Genomic DNA, 6,782 nt, shown 5'->3' with positions numbered 1-6,782 from the left:
AAATGCTGCATTGTCTTCTTATACACATAATGGTAAGGTACTAGGGAGTGTTGTTGAACAAAGATATTTTGGAGTGCAGGTTCATAGCTCCTTCAAAGTGGAGTCGCAGGGAGATAGGATAGTGAAGAAGGCGTTTGGTATGCTTTCCTTTATTGGTCAGAGTTTTGAGTACGAGAGTTGGGAGGTCATGTTGCGGCTGTACAGGACATTGGTTAGGCCACTGTTGGAATATTGCGTGTAATTCGGGTTTCCTTCCTACCGGAAGGATGTTGTGAAACTTTAAAGGCTTCAGAAAAGATTTACAAGGAAGTTGCCAGGGTTGGAAGATTTGAGCTACAGAGAGAGGCTGAACAGGCTGGGGCTGTTTTCCCTGGAGAATCGGAGGCCGAGGGGTGACCTTCTAGAGGTTTATAAAATTATGAGGGGCATGGATAGGATAAATACACAAAGTCTTTTCCCCTAGGGTCGGGGAGTCCTGAACTAGAGGGCAAATGTTTAGGGTGAGAGGGGAAAGATATAAAAGAGACGTCAGGGGCAATTTTTTCACGCAGAGGACGGTACGTGTATGGAATGAGCTGCCAGAGGATGTAGCGGAGGCTGGTACAATTGCAACATTTAAGAGGCATTTGGATGGGTATATGAATAGGAAGGGTTTGGAGGGATATGAGCCGTGTGCTGGCAGGTGGGACTAGATTGGGTTGGGATATCTGGTCGGCATGGACGGGTTGGACGGAAGGGTCTGTTTCCATGCTGTACATCTCTATGACTCTATCTGTGACCTGAGGGTTTTTTGTTCTTTTATGGACAAAATGGTTTCATGAACATAGATAACGCAACGATAAAGACAGTGACAAACTCATCAGATCAATAAAAACAAACTCTGCATTTTTCAATAATTATAGAAAATCTAATTGTCGTTTCAATTCATTTGAAATTTTAAAGGAGCTAGACCAGCATTAATTGCCCTCGAAACTTTCCAGTCCAGTTGATGTTGGTCTGTCCAAGTGGCTGGTGGGAAGGTGTTCCAGCTGTGCATCTCATGTGCTGGGTTAGCTGGGAGTAAATATTACTGGTGGTGGATGGAATGTTACACAATCCGTCATGCTGTAATGAACAGCTCGCAGGCAAACAGGAAAACGGACTCATTGTCAAAGCAAACATATAGGATGGAGTTTATTATTTTTCTGAGAAATAGCAACCTTGCATACACAAGACTATATAGTAATGAAGAGAAATCTGTGTCTGTGTTATTGGTATCCTTAAAATAATGGTGCCAAACAGTTGGAATTATGTTATTGCTTTGGAGGGACGATGCTTGCACTGATCATATGATTTATCCTGGATATTTTAACAGATGGCTGGGCTATCCTAGGTTGAGTAAGTGCTGATATTCCATGGGATGATGTTGATTTGTAATCTCGCCACTTACTGAGCACAGTTCGCCAGAACAAACCAACAAGTACCGTTGGTTGGTGCTTCAGAATGTATCAGAGCTTTCATGGCTGACACCACATGGAATCATGTATAAAGACAAGGCCAATCGAGTTTGCACCATCCAGTGCTGATGCTAGTGTTTTATAAAGTTTGTGAGGTTACCTTACTGAACCACCCTCCCAGGCAATGCATAATAGACACAATCTATCCTCTGTGTTCAAAACGGATTCCCCAAATCCTCTCTCAATATCTTCTCTTTCGCTTCAAACACGTGTCCCTTCTTTTTGACACTTTGATTAAGAGGAACAGCTGCTGTCTGTTCACTCTGCCCATACCTCTCATGCTCTTATACACCTCTGTCAGGTTCACCCCTCACCCTTCTCTGCTCCAAAAGCAAGACTAACCTATCTTCTTGGTTTGAGTTCTCTTTTGCCTTGTTACTTCTTCCAAAGTGCAGCATCTCACAAATTTCAGTGCTATTTTTTATCGGTCATTGATCTGGCCATCTGAACAATCAATGTGTACCCTCCTGTAACCTAACACATTCCTCCTCACCATGTCGCATTCGGCCTATCGTTGTGTCATCCACAACAGTGTTTATCATTCTCCAACAACACCCCCCCCCCCATCTCCCACATTAATATCATCAACATTTCGGTGCAGCGAGAGGGGGGAGCCGGGAGGAGGTGATATTGGTGCAAGGTGATTGTCGGGAAGGCCGGTAAGTATATTTAAACTTCTTACCTTCAGGCCAGCGAGGGAGGAGCGAGCAAAGGACTTCTGAGAAGGGTAAGTAGAACAGTTTATATTTGCGTGGTTGCTTGGGTAGTGTCTCCCAGCCATTCTCCTCCTCTAATCTAAAGAAAAGTTGTGGGTGCCAGACTGATGAGGTAAGGTAACCTTGGGAATAGTGGGAATGGAATTTAGGGCAGTGGAATGTTTCTCTTGCAGAATGTGGGAAGTAAGGATCACCACTAGGGTCCCTGCTGAGTACATCTGTGGGAAGTGCACCCAACACCAGCTCCTCGAAAACCGCGTTAGGGAACTGAAGCTGGTGTTGGATGAACTTTGGATCATTCGGGAGGCAGAGTGGGTTATTGGCAGGACATATAGAGAAGTAGTCACTCCCCAGATAAAAGAAAAAGACAGATGGATAACAGTTGGGGGACAGAAAGGGAACCCGCAGGCAGTGCAGGGATCTCTAATGGCCATTCCCCTCAACAATAAGTATACCGTTTTGGATACTGTTGGGGGGGATGACTTACCAGAGGAAAGCAGTGGGGCATCTGCTGCTCAGAAGGGAAGGAGAAAGAGGAGCAGAGCAGAGCAGTAGTCATTGGGGACTCGATAGTTAGGGAGACAGATAGGAGGTTCTGTGGGGACGGGAGAGACCCACGGTTGGTATGTTGCCTCCCGGGTTCCAAGGTCCACGATGTCTCTGATAATGTTTTTGGGATCCTTCGGGGGGAAAGATAGCAGCCCCAAGTCATGGTCCATATTGGCACCAAAGACATATGTCGGAAGAGAAATGGGGAATTGAGGCAGAAATTCAGGGAGCTAGGATGGAAGCTTAGAGCTAGGACAAACAGAGTTGTTTTCTCTGGTTTGTTGCCCGTGCCACATGCTAGTGAGGTGAGGAACCGGGAGAGAAAGGAGTTGAACACATGGCTACAGGGATGGTGCAAGAGGGCGGGTTTCGGGTTTTTGGATAATTGGAGCTCTTTCTGGCATAGGTGGGACCTCAACAAGCAGGGTAGTTCTTCATCTAAACCAGAAGGGTACCAATATCCTGGGTGAGAAATTCGCTAAAGATATTAATGTGGGATTAAACTAATACAGCCGGGGGGAAGGGAACCAAAATTGTAGGACAGTACAGAAGAGGATGAGAGGAGGGAGTTCCAAAATCAAGTATTTGACACCGGCAAGCGAGAACCTCGTTTGAAGTGTGTGTACTTCAACACGAGGAGTATCCGAAATAAAGTGGGTGAACTGGCAGCGTGGGTTGGTACCTGGGACTTCGATGTTGTGGCCATTACAGAGAAATGGATAGAGCAGGGAGTGGAATGCCTGTTGCAGGTTCCAGCATTCAGATATTTCAGTAAGAACAGAGAAGATGGTAAAAGCGGGGGAGGTGTGATATTGTTGATCAGGGACAATATTACAGTTGTAGAAAGGATGTTTGGAGACTCGTTAACTGAGGTAGTTTGGGCTGAGGTTATAAATAGGAAAGGAGAAGTCACCATGCTGGGAGTTTTCTATAGGCCTCCGAATAGTCCCAAAGAGGAAAGGATAGCAAACATGATTTTCGATAGGAGTGAGAGAGGCAGGGTAGTTGTCAAGGGGGACTTCAACCATCCAAAAATTGTCTGGGATCACGACAGTACGAGTACTTTGGATGGGTCAGCTTTTGTCCAGTGTGTGAAGGAGGGATTCCTGACGCAGTATGTAGACAGGCCTACAGGGGGCGAAGCCACTTTAGATTTAGTACTGGGTAACGAGCCTGGCCAGGTTTTAGATTTGGAAGTAGATGAGCACTTTGCAGACAGCGATCACAATTCTGTCAGGTTTACTTTAGTGATGGAAAGGGATAGGCGTACTCTACCGCGCAAGAGTTACAGCTGGGGGAAGGGAAATTATGATGCAATTAGGAACGATTTAGGAAGCATAGAATGGGGAAGGAAACTGCAGGGGATGAGCACATTAAAAGTATGGAACTTATTCAAGGAAAAGCTGCTGTGTGTCCTAGATAAATATGCACCTGTGAGGTAGGGAGGAAGGTATAGAACGCGTGAACCGTGGTTGACTAAGGAATTGGAATCCCTGGTCAAAAAGAAAAAGAAGGCTTATGTTGTGACAAAATGTAAAACTCAGTTAGAGCACTTGAGGGTTACAAGGAAATCAAGAAAGACCTAAAAAGAGAGGACAGAAAAGTCAGGAGACATCAGAAGTTGTTGGCAGATAGGATCAGAGTTAACTCCACGGCTTTCCACAGATACGTCAGGAATAAAAGAAAGGCGTGAGTTAAATTAGGGCCAACCAAGGATAATAGCGGGAAGTTGTGTGTTCAGACAGAGGAGATAGGGGAAGCACTAAATAAATATTTTTCGACAGTGTTCACTATAGAAAATGAAAATGTTGGCGAGGAATATACAGAAATACTTGCATCTAAACTAGAAGAGATTGAGGTTCACAAGCAAGATGTATTAGAAATACTGTAGAGTGTGAAAATAGACAAGTCCCCTGGGCCGGATGGGATCTATCCTAGAATCCTCTGGGAAGCAAGGGAAGAGATTGCCCGCTTTGGCATTGATCTTCAAATCATCATTGTCTACAGGAATAGTGCCTGAGGACTGGAGGATAGCAAATGTGGTTCACTTGTTCAAAAAGGGTAGTAGAGACAACCCCGGTAATTACAGACCAGTGAGTCTCACTTCACTTGTTGGTAAAGTTTTGGAAAAGGTTATAAGAGATAGGATTTATAACCATCTAGAAAATAATAATCTGATCAGGGACAGTCAGCACGGCTTAGTGAAGGGTAGGTCGTGCCTAACAGGTAGATGAGAGTAAACTGGTTGATGTGGTGTATATGATTTCAGCAAGGCGTTCGATAAGGTTTCCCACAGTAGGCTATTGTACAAAATGCAGAGGAATGGGATTATGGGAGACATTACAGTTTGGATCAGTAATTGGCTTGCTGAAAGAAAACAGAGGGTTGTAGTTTATGTAACATGTTCATCTTGGTGTCCAGTTACTAGCGGCACACCACAAGAGTTAGTGTTGGGTCCACTGCTGTTCATCATTTTTATAAATTACCTGACTGAGGGCTTAGAGGGTGGCTGAGTAAATTTGCGGATGACGCTAAGGTCGGTGGAGTTTTGGATAGTGACGAAGGATGTCGTCGGTTGCAGAGAGACATAGACAGGATGCAGAGCTGGGCTGAGAGGTGGCAAATGGAGTTTAATGAGAACAAGGTGTGAGGTGATTCACTTTGGACGGAGTAATCGGAATGCAAAGCACTGGGCTAATGGTAAGATTCTTGGGAGTGCAGATGAACAGAGATATCGCGGGGTCCCTCGATGAACAGAGATATCTCAGTGTAAGAATGCATATAGTGTTTTGGCCTTTATTAATAGAGGGATTGAGTTCCGGAACAGGAGGTTATGCTGCAGCTGTACAAAGCTCTGGTACGGCCACATTTGGAGTATTATGTACAGTTCTTGTCACCACATTATAAGAACATTATAAGCTTTGGAAAGGGTGCAGAGAAGGTTTACTCGGATGTTACCTGGTATGGAAGGAATGTCTTACGAGGAAAGGCTGAGGGCCTTGAGGCTGTTCTCGTTAGAGAGAAGAAGGTTGGGAGGTGACTTAAAAGAGACATACAAGATAATCAGAGGGTTAGATAGGGTGGACAGGGAGCGCCTTTTTCCAAGTATGGAGACGGCAAACACGAGGGGACACAACTTTAAAGTGAGCAGAGATAGGTATAAGACAGATGAGAGAAGTAATTTCTTTACTCAGAGGGTAGTAAGGGTATGAAATGCTTTGCCTGCAACGGTAGTAGATTCGCCAAGTTTAAGTACATTTAAGTCGTCATTGGACAAGCATATGGACGAACATGGAATACTATAGGTTAGATGGGCTTGAGATTAGTATGACAGGGCGGCGCAACATCGAGGGCCGAAGGACCTGTACTGTGCTGTAATGTTCTGTTTTCTATGTTCTACGTTCTATTTATGAATATCAGTTTCAAATCTTGATTTTCTACCTGTTCTACAGATCTGTTGCAGAGGAAGAATTGGGAATTCCAGTCTCTTGTTTTTCATATTTGGTGAATTTACAGCGTGATGCAGTTGACGTCATTTGTGAGGAAGCCACAAATAATATTTTGGACATGAAGCTGAATTCTGCTTTTACACTCCAACCCTCTGCATGTATTATTCATAAGACTTAATGTTTCTCATTAATTTTGGACTACCTTTTGGCACTGTGCACTGCGACAGTTCAATTTGATGTGGGCCTGCATCTTATTCTGTACAATATGAACAAGAATCATTTGTTAATAAAGAAATATGAGAAATCTTTTCTTAATTTTCAAAGGAAACCAGATCCCAATTTTTGAACAGTGATGTTTGATTGTTCATCAATCTCACTTTTGCGATTATATGCTTTTCTTGCCACTGATGCACCTTCTGGCACACCTCATCCTCCCTTCCGATTCGTTCCTTACCCTCCTACTTCCGTTGCATTGCCCATTCTGATGCTACATACCCTTCCACTGACCATCTCCCTTCACACTTCTCGCACTGTATTTCACACCACTTCCCGTGACCCTCCCTTTCCCTTTT

The sequence above is a fragment of the Chiloscyllium plagiosum genome, unplaced genomic scaffold (genome assembly GCF_037043375.1).
Source record: "Chiloscyllium plagiosum isolate Xiang-an unplaced genomic scaffold, Cpla_swu_hap1 HiC_scaffold_14, whole genome shotgun sequence".
In the NCBI taxonomy this organism is placed as follows: domain Eukaryota; kingdom Metazoa; phylum Chordata; class Chondrichthyes; order Orectolobiformes; family Hemiscylliidae; genus Chiloscyllium; species Chiloscyllium plagiosum.
The sequence above is the reverse complement of the archived record's forward strand: the minus strand, read 5'-3'. Positions refer to the sequence as shown.